Source organism: Mustela nivalis (genome assembly GCF_964662115.1).
Source record: "Mustela nivalis genome assembly, contig: HAP1_SCAFFOLD_73, whole genome shotgun sequence".
NCBI lineage: Eukaryota > Metazoa > Chordata > Mammalia > Carnivora > Mustelidae > Mustela > Mustela nivalis.
In genome coordinates this window covers 139,016-158,319 of record NW_028136524.1, presented here as the reverse complement: position 1 = coordinate 158,319, position 19,304 = coordinate 139,016, and the positions used below count along the sequence as shown (strand labels likewise).

Genomic DNA, 19,304 nt, shown 5'->3' with positions numbered 1-19,304 from the left:
TGCTCCTGGTAGCCACTGAATGCTAATTATGGGCTCAGCCCCGTGTTCCTTTCTTTCCCTAGATGACCTTTTGTGCAGCTTCATGACCACCTATAAGCAGGTAAGGCAGATTCCTGTCTCTGGCCCACACGCCTCCTGAGCACCAGTTCTGTGTATCGGACTTGCTGACCTTTCTTCTCGGATGTGTCTGTGGCCCCTCAGACTCATCAGGTTCAAGACGGAATTCATGAGCACCTCCTCCACTGAAAACCACCTTTCTTATTCTATTGCCTCTCTCAGTAAACACTTCATACGTTTAGCGTGGAGTCGGGAAACCAGAAGTCAACTCCTACTCTGTCACCTTTCCAAAATCTAGTCTGTCACACCAAGTCCTGTGGATTTCGCTTCCTAAACCTCTTGAGTCCATATACATCTTTCCATCTCTTCTCGTACCTTTGCAGTGCGCCCTTGCCATCACACCGTAGAAGCTTCTCACCCAGTCTCCATGTGCCTTCCTTGTCTTTCTGGCCCCTGGTCTACACTGCAGGCAAGCCACTCTTGTCAGAATGCGGATGTGATCTTGTATGTACCAGGTGACTGGTCAGTCCACCAGCTCTTGGAAAACTATTTTCCCATGCACTCAAACGTATTTCAAAGAGAATCAGTCCCCCATGGGGTAGTTTTCCTTGGTAGACAGTTTCTTTCGGTGCTGAGCCAGTCTGCCTCCTTCGAACTTCTCTGTGTCAGTTCCTCTCTGGAACTTGTGGCTTCGTTGGCACCCCGGGTAGGCACTTGAAGACCTTTTCCATGAGAAGTGAAGGCAGGAGCCCTCTGGACGGTGAATGTATGTACCCTCATGTTCCATAGGTAAAAGAACCGTGTGTGGGGGTGGGGGGTAAGTCCTTGAGGCTCCTCCCTGTTCTAATTGGGTGAACTGGGAATTTTGAGACAGGCAGCAGGTCCTGTGTGTCCTTGTTTGCAGGGAGCATGCATTCTGATGGACAAAACGGAAAAGGGGAAGAATGAGCAGCTGCTCAGATCTGTTTGTACTGTGCTCGCTGATTAGCTGTGACCTGCAGATGTGGGTCCCATTCTCGACTCTGCTCTCTGCCTGCTTATGTCTGACTTGGGGCAAATCACTCGCCTCCAACCTTCTGTTTGCTTGTTAGTATAATGAGGTGGTGCTTATCTATGTGATCTTTGCCAGCTCCTCTGAAAAGACTCCAGTCCATTCTGGCTTGCAGATAAGGAAACTGAGGCCTGAGGTGTGATGACTTCCTTTAAAGCCACACAGCTAGTTGGGGCCAATCACAGGCCAGATCTCCTGACCCCCACGCATCAGTCCTTGGAAATCCTACTGTAATATGTTCCTTTCCAGAGGCCACAGGTGGGAACTGAGGGAAGTGGGACAATCAGAACATTAAGAATAGCGCAGAAGATGGCACAATGTCCGCATGCCTTGGCACCTGCATTTCACCAATAGGGCCACCTCTTACCTTAGAAGAAGTTCCCACAGGGCTGGTGATCTGGATGCCTGGCCTGGAGCTTAGCTACGGTAAATGGGACCAGAGGGAAGTGATGGCTGTTTGAGGTGGACTTTGTTGACGGCGGCTGGAGATAGCAGCTGACAGAGGAGGAAGAGGGAAGAGTGACAGATGACAGATAGCCGCAGGCCCGCAGGTCAGCCACTGTTGCCCAGGGTCACCCATCCCCAGGAGCTGTCTTCGTATCACAGGAGCTTAGTGCTTACCCTGTGGGTTCTTAGTTCAATGTCACGTCTTGATGACAAGATTCCATTCTCTTCCGCATCAGTTTGAGACAGACATCGTAATGAAATTCTAATTATCCAAATATGGAATGTAAGCCTGGAACTCATTTTATAGAGATATTTTCTTATGTGAACTACTTTCCCTGATGATAGAGGAGTTGTGACGATGTAACATCAGATATAGTTTATCTGATTGGCACTTGTAAGTGGGGTTCCCGGCAAAAAAGAACTGTTTTTTTGTTGTTGTTGTCCTCCCTTTTGATCTTTTCCATTCCTTTTTTTTTTTTCTTGTGAGCAGTCATCTGATTTATAAAAAGATGCAACAAAAAGTAAAATGGTACAAGATAATCAGTTTCAAAACATAAAAAAAATGAGTGTCTTTAGCCATAGCTCAGAACAGAGGAACTCGGTAAGGAGAATTGCTTGTATGAACTGGCAACAGGAAAAGTTGGTAAAGGAGAGCTGAGGAACTCTATTAAGACATAGGAGTGAGGGGCTCCATCATCATCTGGCATTCGCTCAGTGTCGTCTGTATGGTTAGAGATGTCCATGATGGGAACTCCAGCAATCTTCTGGGTCTGGGTCAGCTGATGCCACAGTGTAACACTCTGAATTACTTCCGTACTGAGCAGTCATCTGCATAGTTTGTCTTGTGTGTACGTGGTAATCGTTTGAATCTTGGCTCTTTCGCAATCCTTAGAGCCTCTTGATACTTTCACCCCGGTTTCTCAGTTTCAGCCATTACACAGTCAGTTGTACAACTGGTACACTTGGCACACAGCCCATCCATCATTGACCGGTCAAGTTTGGCCTAAATAGAAAAGTTGATAAAGTCGGTACCAACCAGGATGTGGTAAGTCGGCCCAGCTGTGTGTTTATATTGGAAAAAGCAGGAGGGATGTTGGGGGACTTCTCTTTCCTTGAGTGCATGGGATCCTTCTTTTCTTTCTTTTTAGGTTTTAATCTGTCCTTCTCTCGGAGAAGGATCTCAGAGCTAAGCATTCGCTTCCCGGTCACATACTTTCTTGTTTTCTCTTGCTTCCCCATGTTCACACCATGCCCATTTCTCCTTGCTTTTGATTTTCTAATTCACTCTTTGTAGTACCATAAAACTTATTTAAATAAAATGTTGGCCTACTAAGTTATTGATTATTAGTAAGTTCTTTGTTCAAAATTTGAGAGCAAGAAGTATTATGTAAATATATCTTTTTGTTATTTAACTAGTCTTACAACATTTAGCATCAAATTTCTTGAAACATTTAAACAAATTAATCACAAACTGGGGCTTGGGCTCTTTCTTTTTTTTTTTTTTTTTAAGTAATCTCTATACCCAACATGGGACTTGAACTCAGAACCCTGAGATCAAGACCTGCACGCTCCAGTGACTGAATGAGCCAGGTGCCCTTTGTGCTTTTTGTTTTTAAGTTCCTCAGGTGAGGGGCTGCCTTAGTGGCTCAGAGGGTTAAGCTTCTGCCTTCAGCTCAGGTCATGGTCTCAGGGTCCTGGGATCGAGCCCTGCATGGGACACTCTGCTCAGCATGGAGCATGATTCCCTCCCTCTCTGCCTACTTGTGATCTCTCTGTGTGTCAAATAAATAAATAAAATCTTAAAAAAAAAAAAGTTCCTTAAGTGATTCTAATGTGTGATCAGTGTTGAGAACTCTAGCACGGGATAATTCCTTTAAATAGCTCAAGAAATTAATTTTGAAAAGCGAACTAAAAGCCTACATAGATTATGATTGGTGTTAAATTGAGGGGAAAAAAGAGATAAAGAGAAGAAATCAGCTGGAACAGAGTGTAATTAGGTACTCAAATATTTGTTAGATGGATAAATACATTTACGGAATGTAGAGGATTTTTTTGTCTCTTCATAAATATGTCAAATGGGTATATTAATTCAAGAAAGGAGTTTGATATAAAATTGATGAAAATGTTAGAAGTTTTTTAGAATTTCAGTGTTACTATTTCATGATGCTTTTAAGATGATCTCTCTGTAGATGGTGGGAAGATCTTGTTAGCATATGTTTTTAATTTCTCAAGCTTGAATAATTTAGTCACTGAACAAAGATTTAGAATGAGTTTTGGGAGACACAAGTCCTAGATTATGTCCCCACCTAGCTGGGTCAGAGATTTGAGAGCAGGGGCTGGAGGGAAGAGCTCCAAGGACATTTTTGTATACATGCTGATACCTTGGGCGGGAACACTCTTCCCACACTTCCTGTGGCTAGCCCCCTTGTGTCATTTGGATTCAACTCATTGTTCTATATTTTCTGGTTCATCCAAGTTAAAATACATCCCATTTGTCACTCAGACCTTTACTGTGTCCTGTTTTCTTTTTAGCTGTGATCACTATTCATTAATCACTATTTGATCACTGTTCATTAATATAATGTTTGTTTACATATTTATTTTCTCATTTCTGCATTAGAATATCTGCTCCTTAAAAGCAGAGACCTTGTCTTTTCTTTTCATGACTATGTCCCCAGGTCTTAGAGCAGAGCTGGAGTTGCATGATAAATATTTGAGGAATATTTATGGCATATACAGGGACATTTATTCATCTCTGTTGTCCATTGTTTTCAAGAATGGTTGGAAACACACACATACGTGAGCTCACACAATCTTTCTATGTCTTTCAACCCCTATGTAGTGTGCAGATTAGTGCTTAACTATTTTGGCTTTTTGTCTCGATGAAATGGGACATGTTTCAGGGCAGAGCTCATAAATTTCATATGCCCTCTTAGTACTTCTCATCATTACAGAGTGATGCTTCTGGGGGATTCTGCTTCTCGTGGAGATAGTATATAGTGATTTTATAAGTCCATGTATCTGGGAAGGAGTGTTTTACTTCTTGGCAGCTTAGAGAACTTCAATCTTTCCAAATTCCATGTAATTTTCATAGCATTAAAGCTACTAATTTCAGATTATTGGTAAGTTTTAAATGATTAATTCCCAGGTTACTTTGAATTAGTCTTTGTTTGCCATCCCTGATTGCAGCTAGTTAGTAAAGTAGCTAAACTTTTAAACTCTACTTGGTTTTAATTTTGAGTGATGTTACTGCTTCTCTCATGGTTAATGGTTCTTAATTACCTGCAGCTTGTCTGGTTTGCTCATTTATTTTCCTGTGTTCCAACACCTCTTGTGATCTCCCAACTTCTGGCCTTTTGGGGGATTTGTACTTGAACTGGGTTCAGATAGGAAATACCCCTGAGTACAAAGAGAAGATATTTTTCTTCTAACTTCACTATCTCCTATTATTAATGTATTACATTGTTGTGGTACATGTGTTACAACTGATGAACCAGCATTGATACAGTATTAATTAATAATCCATGGTTTACATTAGGGTTCACTCCTCTTTCTAAAGTTCTGTGGGTTTTGACAAATGTATGTTATTTACCTACTGTTGGTATCTTACAGCCTAGTTTCATTGCCTTGAAAAACCCTGTATCTCATCTATTTGTTTCTTCTCCTCTCTCTGCACCCTCTTCGCTCACCCCTCAGCCCAGGATCTTTGGACTGTCTAGAGTTTTACCTTTTCAGAGGCACCTGGCTGGCTTAGTTGCTAGGGCATCTGACTCTTGATCTCGGGGTTGTGAGTTCTAGCCACCACATTGGGTATAGAGATGACCTAAAAAATAAATAAAAATAAAAATTTTGGTTAATTTTTACCTTTTCCAGAATGCCATAGAGTTGGAATCATATAGTATTTAGCCTTTGAGACTGGTCTTTCACTTAGCAATATGCATTTAAGGTTCTTCAAAGTCTTGTGGCTTAATAATTCATCTTTTAATTGTCGAATAATCCGTTGTGTGGGTGTGGCACAGTGTACCTGTTCACCTACTGAAGGAGATTGGATTGCTTCCAAGTTTTGGCACTTCAGAGAATAAAGCTGCTGTAAACATCCGTGTGCAGGTTTTTGTGTGGACACAAGTTTTAAGATCTTTTGGGTAAATACAAAGGAGCACAATTACTGATCTTATAGTGAGAATGTGTTTAGTTCTGTGAGAAATTGCCAAGCTGTCTCACACAGTGCCTACCATTTTGCATTCTGACCAAACAGTGAATGAGAGTTCGGTTGTCCCACATCCTTGCTAGCATTTGGTATTACTAGTGCTTTGGATTTTTTATATTCTACATGATATGTAATAGTACCTTGTTTAAATTGCAATTTCTTAATGACATACAAAGTTGAACATCTTTTCAGATCCTTTTTTTTTCTTTTTTTAAAGATTCTATTTATTTATTAACAGCACAAGCACACCGAGAGGTAGCAGCAGGCAGCGGGAGAGGAAAAAAAGCAGGCTCCTCTCTGCCGGGGGCCCAGTGTGGGGTTCAGTCCCAGGACCTGAGCTAAAGGCAGATGCTTAACTGACTGGGTTTCCTAGCCACCGCTCTTTTCACATTTTTAAATTAGGTTTGATTTCTTGTTGCTACTAAGACATCTTTATATTATATTTCTTATTTTAAGTCCTTTCCCATGGATGTGTTTTGCAAATATTTTCTCTACTCTGTGACTGGTCTTTTCATTCTCTCTCTCTTTTTTTTTAAAGATTTTATTTATTTATTTGTCAGAGAGAGAGCGAGCGAGATGAGCACAGGCAGACAGTGGAAGGCAGAGTCAGAGGGTGAAGCTGGCTCCCTGCGGAGCAAGGATCCCGAAGTGGGACTCGGTCCCAGGACGCTGGTATCATGACCTGAGCGGAAGGCAGCTGCTTAACCAACTGAGCCACCCAGGCGTCCCGTCTTTTCATTCTCTTAACAGTGTCTTTTACAGAGAAGTTTAATTTTAACAAAGTCCCTCTCGTCCATTTTTTTCTTTCGTAGATCATGCTTTTGGTTTTATATCTGAAAAGTCATTGCCAAATCCAAGGATCCCTACATTTTTTTTTTATGTCATCTTTAAGAAGTTTTGCATTTTACATTAGGTTTTGTGAAAGGTGTGAAAAGTTTGTTTTTATTCTTTTCATTTGTTTGTTTTGTCTTATCAATGTCCCATTGTTCGGTTCCATTTGTTGAAGACTGTCCTTGCCATTGAGTTGCCTTTGCCTGTGTGTGTGGATGTTGTTCTGGGCTTTCCACTCTGTTCCAAGCACCTGTCTCTTTTGCCAGGCACCTTCTGTCTTAATCAGTATAGCTTTAATAGTAAGTCTTGAGATTGGATGATGGCAATCCTCAATTTCCTTTTTCCCCCCGCACTTTAATATTTTGTTGACTACTCTGGGACTCTTGGTTTTCCAGTTTTCCATCCAAATTTTAGAGTCAACATGTTGGTATCCACAGAATAACTTCCTGGCATTTTGATTGGGATTGCATTGAGTCTGTCGATCAGTTTGGGAAGAACTGACCTCTTAACAGTATTGAGTGTTCTTACCCAAGATTATGGACTTTCTTTCCACCTCACATCTTACCTTGCTTGTTATCTTTCATCAGAATTTTATACTTTTTCTCATATAGATCTTGTGCATATTTTGTTAGATTTGCACCTAAGTATTAATTTTTTTTGGTATGCTAATGTAAATGGTCTTGTGTTTTTAACTTCAAATTCCACTTGTACATTGCTGGTATATACGAAAGCAATTGACTTTTTAAATTTTTTAATTAAAATTCAATCTCGTTAACATATAGTTTACTTTTAGTTTCATGGTTAGAATTTCGTGATTCATTGGTTGCATACAACACCCAGAGCTCATCCGAACAAGTGCCCTCCTTAATACCCCTCACCCAGTTACCCCAACTTTCCCCTCTCCAGTAACCCTCAGTTTGTTTCCTGTAGTTAAGTCTCTTGTGATTTGCCTCCCTGTCTGTTTCTATTTTTCCTTCCCTTCTCCTATATTCATCTGTTGTTTCTTAAGTTCCACATGTGACTGAAACTATATGGTATTTGTCTTCTTCTAGTTCCATCCATGTCCTTGCAAATGGCAAGATTTTGTTCTTTTTGATGGCTGAGTAATGTGTGTATGTGTGTCTGTATACCACATCTTCTTTATCCATTCATCTGTTGATGGACATCTGGGCTCTTTCAATAGTTTGACTATAAACATTGGGGTGCTTTTGCCCCTTCAAATCACTTTGTGTACTTTGGATAAACATCTAATAGGGCAATTGCTAAGTCGTTGGGTTGTTATATTTTTAACTTTTTGAGGAGCCTCCATACTGTTTTCCAGAGTTGCATTCCCACCAACAGTGTAGGAGGATTCCCCTTTCTCCACATCCTCGCCAACATCTGTTGTTTCCTGACTTGTTAATTTTAGCCATTTTGACTGATGTTAGGTGGTGTCTCATTGTGGTTTTGATTTGTATTTCCCTGATGCTGAGTGATGTGGAGCTCTTTTTCATGTGTCTGTTGGCCATTTGGATGTCTTCTTTGGTCTGTTCATGTCTTCTGTCCATTTCTTGACTGGATTTTTTTGTTTTTTGGATGTTGAGTTTGATAAGTTCTTTATAAATTTTGAATACTGGCCCTTTGTCTGATACATCATTGGAAAGCAATTGACTTCTGTATTTTAACTGTGTATTGTGCAGACTTGCTTATAATCACTTGACTAGTTTCAGGAGGGTGTGGGTGTGGGGTATGAAATCTTTGTATTTTCTGTAGACAGTCATGTCATCTGTGAACAAAGTTTTATTCTTTCCCAGGTTGTATACCTTTTGTTTCCTTTTCTTACCTTATTTCATTAGTTGGGCCTTCCAGTATAGTATTGAATAGTAGTAGGAGGAGGGACATCCTTGCCTTGATTCCCTGTCTTCTATTTTCTCAGTATTAATATCATGTTAGCTGTGGATTTTTGGAGATATTCTTTATCTAGTTGAGGAAGTCCTCCTAATCCTAGTTCCTGAGGGTTAATAATGAAGAGGTGTGGATTTTGTTAAATGATTTTTTTCCTCCCTTCATTGATATGATCATGTGATTTTTTTTTCTGTTGATATGATGGATCACTTTGATATTCTAATGTTGAACATTTTCTAATGTTGCATACCTGGAATAAATCCTACATGAACCTGGTGTATAATTTTTTAATATAGTGTTTGCTTTTATTTGCTAATTTTTGTTGAAGATTTTTGTGTCTGTGTTCATGAGAGATACTAGTTTGTAGTTCCTTTTCTTGTAGTACTGGTTTTGGTGTCAGGGTAATAATGATCTCCTAGAATGATTTAGGAAGTATTCCTTCTAGTTTTACTTTCTGGAAGAGATTTTAGAGAATTGTGTATTATTCCATAAATGTTTGGTTGAATTTACAGTGATTGGGATTGTTAGCAGTAGCTCTCCCTTCTTTCATCTGATATTAGTAATTTATGTCTTCTACCTTTTTTTCTTTGTTTCCCTGGCTAAGGGTGTATCTGTTTTATTGATGTTTTCAAAGAAACAGACTTGGGGTTTATTGATTAAAAAAAAAATCCTGGTTTTAATTACATTGATTTCTGCTCTAATTTTTATTTTTTTCTACTTCCTTTAGGGTTTTTTTTTAATGATTTTATTTGACACAGAGAGAGTCAGTGAGAGAGGGAATACAGGCAGGAGGATTGGGAGTCAGAGAAGCAGCCTCCCTGAGCAAAAAGCTCTGATGCAGGGCGCTGCCCCAGGACCCTAGGACCATGTCCTGAGCCAAAGGCAGATGATTAACCAACTGAACCACCCAGGAGCCCCTCCTTACTTTAGATTTGATTTTGTTGTTGTTGCTTAAAATGGAAGCTAAGATTATTGACTTTAATCTTTTATTTTCTAATATTTGCATTCAGTACTGTATTTTCCCTTTAAGCAGCATTCCACACATTTGGCTACATTGTATTTTGTTGAGACTGGTCTCCTGTCATTTATAAGTGTGTCATTTAATCTCCATGTATTTTGGACTTCTTGAGCTATCTTCTGTTACTGATTTTTAATTCCACTGCAGTCTGAGAACATACTTGGTATAATTTTTATTTTTAAAAATTTGTTGTGTTTTGTGGCCCAGAATTATTCTGTCTTGATGAGTGTTCCATGTGAGCTTAAGAAGAATGTGTGTTGCACTATTACTGGGCGAAATTGTCTGTGTACATCTGTTGTACGGTAATTGATGGTGGTGTTAAGTGTGCCATGTCTGGACTGAATGTCCACATCTGTCAGATCCTTGTTGCCCTGCTGCTGGATCGGCCCATTAATGATGGAGAAGTATTGAAGTCACCAGCTGTGATAATGGAATTGTATATTTCTCCCTGCAGTTCTGTTAGGTTGTGTCTCACCTGTGTTGATCAGGCACACATAAGTTAAGGATAATTGTGTCTTCTTGGTCAGTCGATTTCTTTATCATTATGTAATGCTGCTCTTTATGCCTGATAATTTTCCTTCTCTGAAATCTGCTTTGTCTGAAATTCATGTAGCTACTTCATTATTCCTGTGATTAGTGTTACTTTGGATTTTTTTTTAATGTATTCTAGCATTTAACTTGTTGATATTTAAGTTGTTTCATTTTTCATCAAAATATAATTCACAAAGCATAATAGTTGCCATTTTAAAGTGTACTCATCTCTGGTTTTTAATATATTTACTGTGTATATGGTACATACGTCACTTCTGTCTAATTCCAGAATGCTTCCATCACCCGAAAAATAAACCTCTTAGTTCCAATTCTCCCCTCCCCTTATTCCCTGGCAATCATGAATCTACTTTCTGTTTTTATGGATTTGCCTTTTCTGGAACATCTCATATCTGTGGAATTGTATAACATGTGACCTTTTGTGTCTGGCTTCCTTTAACCTGAGAGTAGAATGTTTTCAGACTGCACTCGTGTTGTAGCATGTAACAGTTTATTCCTTTTTATGGTTGTGTAAGAGGCTCTTCCACATTTTATGTATCCATTCATCAGTTGATGGACGTTGGGTATATACTATTTTGGCTGTTATGAGCAGCGCTGCTGTGCACATTCATGTACAGGTTGTGGCAGGAACATCTGTTGTCAGTTCTTTCGGTGTCATACCCCTAGACGTAGAACTGCTGGGTAATTGTACGTGTGTAACTTCTTGAGGAGCTACCGAGCTGTTTGCTGCCTTAGCCACACTATTTTACATTCTCACCGACAATACGGGAAGGTTCCAGCTTCTCTGCCTTCTTGCCAGCACTTTTCTTCTTCTTTTTTTCTTTTTCTTTTTCTTATTTTACCATAGTTGTCCTAGTGTGTGTGACGTGGCATCTGCATGTGCTTTTGATTCGCATTTCCCCAATGACTAAGGATGTCGAACATCCCGACATGTGCTCTTGACCGTCTGTGTATCATCTTTGGAGAAATGTCTATTCAAAAGTCTTTGGCTTGTTTTTAAATTAGGTTATTTGTCTTTTTGTTGTTGAGTTCTAAGAGTATATTTGCATATTCTGGTTATTAGGTCCTTGTCAGACAAATGATTTGCAGATACTCTCTCCCATTCTGTGGGTTGTCTTTTCACGTTCTCCGTAGTGTCCTTTGACACACGAAAGTTTTTATTTTGATCAAGTTCAGCTTATCTAATATTTCTTATTGCTTTGTGTATCATGTCTAAGAAAGCTTTTCCCGATCCAAAGTCATACAGATTTTCACCTGTTTTCTCTAAGTGTTACAGTTTTTACTCTTACATTTAAATCTTTGATCCATTTTGAGTTATATTTTTGTGTATGTGTGACGTTGCTGTTCCAAGTTCATTCTTTTGCATGTAGATATTCACTTGTCCCAGTAGTAGGCACTCGAAAAGACTGCTTTTCCCCCCATTAAATGGTCTTGGCATCCTTGTGAAAAATCAGTTGACCATAAATGTATGGGTTGTAAATAATTTCTTTTTGAATACTTGGGAAATCTACACTATAAAGTAAAACCATTTCTAAAGTAGTAAAACCATTCTTGGTTAAGTGAAATGGGTCTCTATTATGGCACTGTGAGTTTGGGTGTGCTTTTCACAGCAAATGCTGTCTAACCCAGTATTCACATATGTTCCGAGTTATTTAGTCATGTGTTATGCAACTTTTGTTTATCTGAGAACAAATGCATAAATGGTAAGTTGAGTACTAATATTACCTAATAGCATTTGTTCACTGAGGCTAAGTTATATTATTTATTTATTTATTTATTTATTTAAGATTTTATTTGAGAGTGAGAGAGTGCGGGAGCAGGAGGAAGGGACAGAGGGAGAAGCAGGCTCCTTGCTCAGCAGAGCGCCTGATGTGGAACTCAAACCCAAGAGACTGGGATCATGACCTGAGCCAAAGGCAGATGCTTAACCAACTGAGCCACATAGGCACCCCAGTTATACAATTTAGAATGCCATCATGAAGTTCAAGAACTTCAACAATGTGTAACTGAGGCAGGGAAAGTGATTGACCTATAGGTATACAGTTGGTGAGTAGGATGGCCAGGATTATGAACCGAGACCCCCTCCCGTGATGTATTACATAACTATGATGTAAGGTCTGAGATGGTCTCAGGAGAGAAAGGTCCAGGCTAATTTGGTCACCAGTGTAAGAAGCAGGTGGCTTTCTGTAGATGACTGTGAAATTACGGTTTGGTATGAAGTCCTTCTCTCTGACACTAGCAGGGTCAGTCTTTGGTTGATTAACTAAAAAAGTCAGTTTAAACAAGTACTCGTAGGGAATGGTTCATACAGTTTTTAGCATTTTATTTGGAAAAAATATATGTACATTTATTCTCCATTGAAACAGTGCCAGGTCTTTTCTCTGGAAACTGGCCTGCAGATTAGATTTCTGAGTTATCACAGTACTTGGGTCGCTCAATAGGTTAGGCATCTACCTTCGGTTCAGGTCATGACCTCGGAGTCCTGGAATGGAGTCCTGCATTGGACTCCCTGTTCAGCAGGGAATCTCCTTCTCCCATTGCCCCTGTCCCTGCTCATACTGTCTGTCTGTGTCTCAAATAAATAAAAAGAATCTTTTTTTAAAAAGCTTACTATGTTGTCTTTTTTTGCATTCAGTTTCAGTTTCTTTAACTGAATTGTGTGAGAATCCTGTGATCACTCCCTCCCTGCCTGGTACTTGGTCATCTCACCCATACCTAACTTAGCAAAAATTTTCTTATTGATTTCTTTGTATCAAACCTTTCCAAAGTAGCTGTGTTAGTTTTCAAAAGAACAGTGATTTTTTTTCAGTCATATTTTGTTGGTTTACATAGTGTTTAATAAAGCTGTATAATTACGAAGTAAGTGTAGGTGTCCTTAACTAGTTTGGGAATCATCACATTTGATTCTTGCTGACTAAACATGTCATGGAGTATCAGAGTCACATGGGAAGTAGATAGTAATTTATTGCCTCTAAGCATATAAGCCTACCCAGGTATCACAGAATTGTAAAGGGGAAACACAGGATAGCTAATCCTGTGGGACCAATACTTGGAAATAGGTTATGAAAGATTTGGAACATCTGTTCAATGGGCCACTCAGCATGCACATAAAATATTAATAGAAATGTATGTGTTTTATGTAAAGACATTCAAGTTATATTTTTAGATGGGAAATTTTTTTTAATAGAATGGGTTTTATTTTTTTATTCTTTTTTAAGATTTTATTTATTTGACAGACAAAGAGGTCACAAGGAGGCAGAGAGACAGGCAGAGAGAGGGGGGAAAGTAGGCTCACAGCTGACCAGAGAGCCTGATGTGAGGCTTGATTTCAGGACCCTGAGATATGACCTGAGCCAAAGGCAGAGGCTTAACCCACTGAGCCACCCAGGTGCCCCTAGCTGGGAAATAGTTTAGAAGAGCATGAATATTTGTGTGTGTGTGTGTGTGTGTGTGTGTGTGTGTGTGTGTACACATATGTGTGTGTACACACATACATAGAGAAGGTCTGGGGTTTCCATTTAAGATGGTGGCATAGGAGGATCTTGAACTCATCTCTTCTATGAAATACACACTGAATCTATAGCTCCATATGGAAAGATTTCCTGTGGAAAAAACCCTACAACTAGCTGAGTGACTCCTACACATTAGGTGAGTAAGGAAAAAAACCTATGTTGAAGTAAGAATCAGTCTTGCCATAAACCCCACCCCTGGTACAGCGACCTGGGATTTGGAGGATACTCAAAACCCCAGGCTTCTCCCTGAGGAGCAAAGGGTTTGAGCCCCACTTCTGGCACCCCAACTTCCAAGACGTACATCTAAGAGACAGGACCCCAAAACATCCAGCTTTGAAAGCCATCAGAGCTTGCACCCATGAGACCCACAAGGCTATAGCAAACTGAGAAACAGTTCCTAAAGCAGTCGCGTGAGTAGACTGACCCACACTGGAACTCAGCACAGAAGCAGCAGACTGAAATGGGTTCAGATTTCTGTGAAAGAGGCTCATTTGCTTATCTTAAAGCTCTGAGGGGCAGGCATCTAATTTAACATGGATCTTGGAGCCTAGTAAGGTATTCTCCAAAGATGGAGCTGATGGGTACCATCTTTGCGCTGTCCCTCTACCTCACTTCTGCTTTCTGTTATCTCCTGGAAATGAGCTTGAATGCTCGTATGATGCCCCGAGGTTTGCAGTTGCTACCCAGGGTATATCTCTAGATCACCTGGCTCTAGCGGCCAGCAAGACTCACACTCACAGTAGTGAGTATCACAGTATTTACAACAACCAAGACTTGGAAATAAGTAAGGTGTCCACCAACGGGGTGAATGGATAAAGAAAATGTGTGTGTATACGATGGAATATTACTCAGCCATAAAAAGAAGGAAGTCTTGCCATTTGCAACAACATGGATGGACCTTGAGGATATTGTGCTGAGTGAAATAAGTCAGACAGAGAAAGAGAAATACTGTATGATCTCCCTCACATGTGGAATCTAAAAAACAAAACAAAATGAAGTCATAGAGAACAGATTGGTGGTTGCCAGAGGTGAGGTTGTGGAGGAAATAGATGAAGGGGTCCAGTGGTATAAACTTCCAGTTAATAAGATAAGCCTTGGGGATGTAATGTACATCATAGTGACTGTAGTAAATAATACTGTGTATTATTGTATATTAATTTTATTATTTTTTATTAGAAATATGTATTATTAGCCCCAGGGTTACAGGTCTGTGAATTGTCAGGCTTACACACTTCCCAGCACTCACCATAGTACATACCTTCCCCAATGTCCACAGCCCCACCACCCTCTCCCTACACCCCTCCCCCCAGCAACCCTCAGTTTGTTTTGTGAGATTAAGAGTCTTTTATTGTTTTTCTCCCTCCCAATCCAATCTTTTTTTTAAAGCTTTTATTTATTTATTGGACAGACAGAAATCACAAATAGGCAGAGAGGCAGGCAGAGAGAGAGAGGAGGAAGCAGGATCCCTGTTGAGCAGAGAGCCCGATGTGGGGCTCAATTCCAGGACCCTGTGATCATGACCTGAGCCGAAGGCAGAGGCTTTAACCCACTGAGCCACCCAGGTGGCCCCCTCCAAATCCAATCTTGTTTCATTTTTCCTTCCCTACCCCCACACCCCCCACTTTGCCTCTCAAATTCCTCATATAAGGGAGATTGTATGATAATTGTCTTTCTCTGATTATTTCACTCAGCATACCCTCTAGTTCCATCCACGTCATTGCACATGGCAAGATTTCATCTCTTTTGATGGCTGCATAGTATATTATATATATATATATATATTTTTTTTTAAGATTTTATTTATTTATTTGACAGAGATCACAAATAGGAAGAGAGGCAGGCAGAGAGAGAGGAGGAAACAGGCTCCCTGCTGAGGAGAGAGCCTGATGTGGGGCTCGATCCCAGGACCCTGGAATCATGACCTGAGCCGAAGGCAGAGGCCTTAACTCACTGAGCTACCCAGGTGCCGTATATTATTATATATTTAAAGTTGCTAAAGCTTAAGAGTTCTTAGCACAAGAAAAAAATGTGTATGTTTGGTGATGGATGTTAACTAGTCTTAGGGTGATCATTTCACAACAGATAAAAATATGGAATTTTTATGTTGTATGCCTGAAACTAACATGTGTCCATTATATGCCAGTTTCTTTAAAAAGTAATTGATATTTTATTTTTTTAAAAAATTATTGATTTATTAGACAGAGATCACAAGTAGGCAGAGAGGCAGGCAGAGAGAGAGACAGAGAAGCAGGCTCCCTGCTGAGCAGAAAGCCCAATGCGGGGCTTGAACCCATAACCCTGGGATCATGACCTGAGCTAACGACAGAGGCCTTAACCCACTGAACCAGCCAGGCACCCCAAAAGTAATTTATATTTTAAAGAGAAAGAGTAGGGCACCTGGGTGTCTCAGGCAGTTAAGCGTCTGCCTTCGGTTGAGATCTTGATTTCAGGGTCTTGGAATGAACCCTGGCATCAGGCTCCCAGCTCAGCAGAGAGCCGGCTTCTCCCTCTGCCCCTCCTCCCACTTGTTCTCTCCATCTCTCTCTCTCTCAAATAAATAAAATCTTAAAAAAAAAAAGTAAAGAGAAAGACCAAAACAAAGTCTGGAAGGATGTGAATCGCTGTGTTAAATAGTGAAGAAAAATAAATATTAACAGTGCTTAACTGCAGAGCATTAGAGAGTGGGTGATTTTTTTTTCTCTCTTTTACATAAGTATTTCTTGGTTGGTTGAAAGTTTGACAGTGAACATTTGTTACTTTTAAAATTAAGAAGAAAAAGCTGTTTCTATTTTGAGAAGAGCCTCTTTGAAATGTATAATTAAAAGAAATAAAATGTCTGTAGAGTTAGGCAACTGGAGAGAATGGTCTTGGTGAGGGGGCCCCCTTTCCCATAATCTTAGGAAGTGAGCAGACCCCATGATGTCCCTGTGTGTGTTCCCCTGCAGTAATACAGCCTCTTATTCTTTCTCTGATCTTATTTTTCTATGTAAAATGTGGTATCAGTGCAATCATTTTTTCTTTCTGGTTTGATTTTCAGGAAGATTTCGACGTCGATCACTTTGTGTCTGACTGTAGGAAGCATGTCCAGCTGGAGGAACTAAGAGGAGATCTGAACTCTACTATAAACTTTTAAAACAGCCATGGTCGAGCTCATCAACAAGGATTATGCAGATTTTGTCAACCTTTCCACAAACTTGGTAAACCTGAAATTCACAAGTCCTACACACACACACACACACACACACATTTTCTCTCTCCTTCATATTTAATAAAAGGGCAGAGTTTTTAGAAACCTTTCAGTTGATTACCCCACCAACCCCACCAGAAACTTGAAGAAATTACCAATTTCATTAATAAAAGAACTAAACTTTTTGGAATACATTTTTTTGTTTGTTTTAGTTTTTATTCATTTAAGGTTGCTCTACTTTGATTATGTTTCAAATTCATTAGTCAACAGTGAAAAGTAAAGGATAATAATACCCAAGGGGTTGTTTTATTAGTTGCTAAGTGATTACCCTGAAGTCTTCCTTGATTTAGACTAATTTGTAGGAGCACATGTCCACCACTCTTACAATGTTTAATTTACTCCCAGGTATATCTGTTAGCCAGAGCTAGGTTGAGGGAACATTGGCCAATATTGATATTTAAAAAGTTTGGTTTTATAAAAATATAAGAATGATTTGCAGTGAGCTTATCAATTGTTTGTAAAAGCTGTTTAGAAATGTTGAATTTTGTTACTTGGCAGAAAAGTCTCCTTGTTGATGCTTCATTTTGTTTTAAATCTGTTTGTCCAGAGAAGCACAGAAAGTTGCAGCTCCGTGGGAATTTCAAGAAGCATTAAAATTAATGATGCACATTTGCTTTTGGGAAATATACCACTAAGATAAATATCCCAATAGGATTAAAAACCTAGAAAATTTTACTTCTGTTTAATTTCTATTTTTCTCAAGGCTTATAATAATGTTTAAGAGAGACGTAGCCCGTCAGACTTTTACATCACCTGGCTGAGTATCATCAATTACAGACAGAGAACTGTTCACCTTCTGTGAAAATTTTTCACGTTCATTTAAAATGTCATCTAAAGGCAAATTGTTCTTAAGGAAACTTTCGTTTCTCATGACTTCCCTTATTTTTATAGTTCCATGTATTTCAACAGATTTTTTTCATATTCTATGAACAACATTAATGGCCAAATAACACTTCTGTTGTTTAGCTAGTTATGTAGCAAAATACAGTTGTGCCAAAAAAATAACTTAAATCTGGTACCGCTTTGATCGTTAAATAGATACGTCACTATTACTCCTTATCGTGATGTGTTTGTGCCAACCTGGTTTTGCCTTTAGGTTGGCATGGACAAAGCCCTCAATGAACTTTATGTGCCTTTGGGACAGTTACGAGAAGTTCTGGTAAGGCCCCAATTTATGAAAACAGTCTGCTGTGACGCCTGTTGTCCTCGTCGGCTTTTCTCTAAGAATTCTTTTCATCTGTTAGTTTGGTGGTACTGGTGGTTGTATTTTAACGGTTCATGATTATAATATTCACCTTCAGAAGAGTTGTAAATGATTTTGTTTTTGCATATGCTAAAAACCTAAAAAAACATGTTCGATTTGAAGAAGACATATTCTCAGAGTAGACAACCTTAAAATGTCAGGGGAGAGGAAGCATATTTCCAAATTCAACTTATTAATGCCACTTTGGTCATATGTAAGTGGTTTCTAACTTACGAATGACTTGTATTTTAACAGTTTGTAATCTTGTAAATATCCCCCCCACCCCACGTAATCTACGTGTGGTTAGGTTCCTGGGCTGATCTACAAAAACTGTGTAATCCCTAATGGAACTGAAGGATAATATAAATAAAATGTAATACTTAATAAATGTTACATTTGCATGTTCTCTCAGAAAAATCTCTGTTGTGGGAATGGGACTCCCCACCTCTAAGCCACTGGGAATAGGAACTCCACCTGGGTGAACAGTGGAGGGGCAGTTGTGGCATCACTTCTAACAGAAAACTGTGCTGCCCTGTCTCCCCCCCCCGCCCCCCCCGTCTGTGTCTGGTGCCCTGACTTATGGCCTCTGTCCGTTCTGATGCCCTGTCATAAACTTGTCATAAACGACACCATCCTTCCTTGTCTGTCTCTTCTAGCTTGAGTGGCCTCGTGCATCCCTCCCCTAAGACAGTGCCTGCATCCTAGAGAGAATATAAGGAGAACATAATTTAAGGGAAGACACAGTACATGGTTAGAACCAAGAAAAATGCGGAGTAATGGAAATATCAGTGCTGAGAAGCCTAGGGGAGGGGCAGGCAGGAAAGACTTTGTGAAACAGGTAAAAATCTTGAGTTGTGCCTTGAGGTAGCCAATACTTTCCATGGTTTATGTCTCATTTGAATTTTACAAAATCTTGTTAAAGGTTCTTTTCCTTGGAATGGAGGGGATTTTTGTGGTCCGCTGCTGGATTCCACACCAGCCGCTGTGGGGCTCTCTCCCACTGCCTCCTTGGTGTGCCTCTTCCTCCCGGGGCCTCATAGTGGTGTTGTTTGCCAAGCCTAGCCTTCCTTTGGCCTCCCACTCTTCTCTCCCTGGAGGCATATTTGCTCTACTCACACAGGCTCCCGTCCCACCTCACCCCCTACCATCACCGTATCCCCTCCCTTTTCCATGGCCTGTTTTTATGGCCACTTTGGTCCTGCTCAGCCACAGGCCTGACCTGCCTTTCTGGTCCCAACTCTGAAGCTGTTCTGTGAGA

The 19,304-nt window shown here is 40.0% G+C and overlaps 1 long non-coding RNA gene and 1 pseudogene across 5 annotated transcripts in view; one reads left to right on the top strand and one right to left on the bottom strand.

The window, feature by feature from the left end:
* The window catches only part of LOC309856989, a 41,534-nt gene that overhangs the window by 6,198 nt on the left and 16,032 nt on the right, over window positions 1-19,304 (top strand). For all 4 annotated transcript variants that reach the window (XR_014307431.1, XR_014307432.1, XR_014307433.1 and 1 more), the window contains 2 exons: window positions 16,594-16,753; window positions 17,900-17,962. This is a non-coding gene — a long non-coding RNA (uncharacterized lncRNA). The remainder of the gene's footprint in view (window positions 1-16,593; window positions 16,754-17,899; window positions 17,963-19,304) is intronic.
* On the bottom strand, window positions 2,051-3,561 carry LOC309856987 (rRNA-processing protein FCF1 homolog pseudogene; annotated as a pseudogene). Its single transcript has one exon. The product of its transcript is annotated as an rRNA-processing protein FCF1 homolog pseudogene (transcript).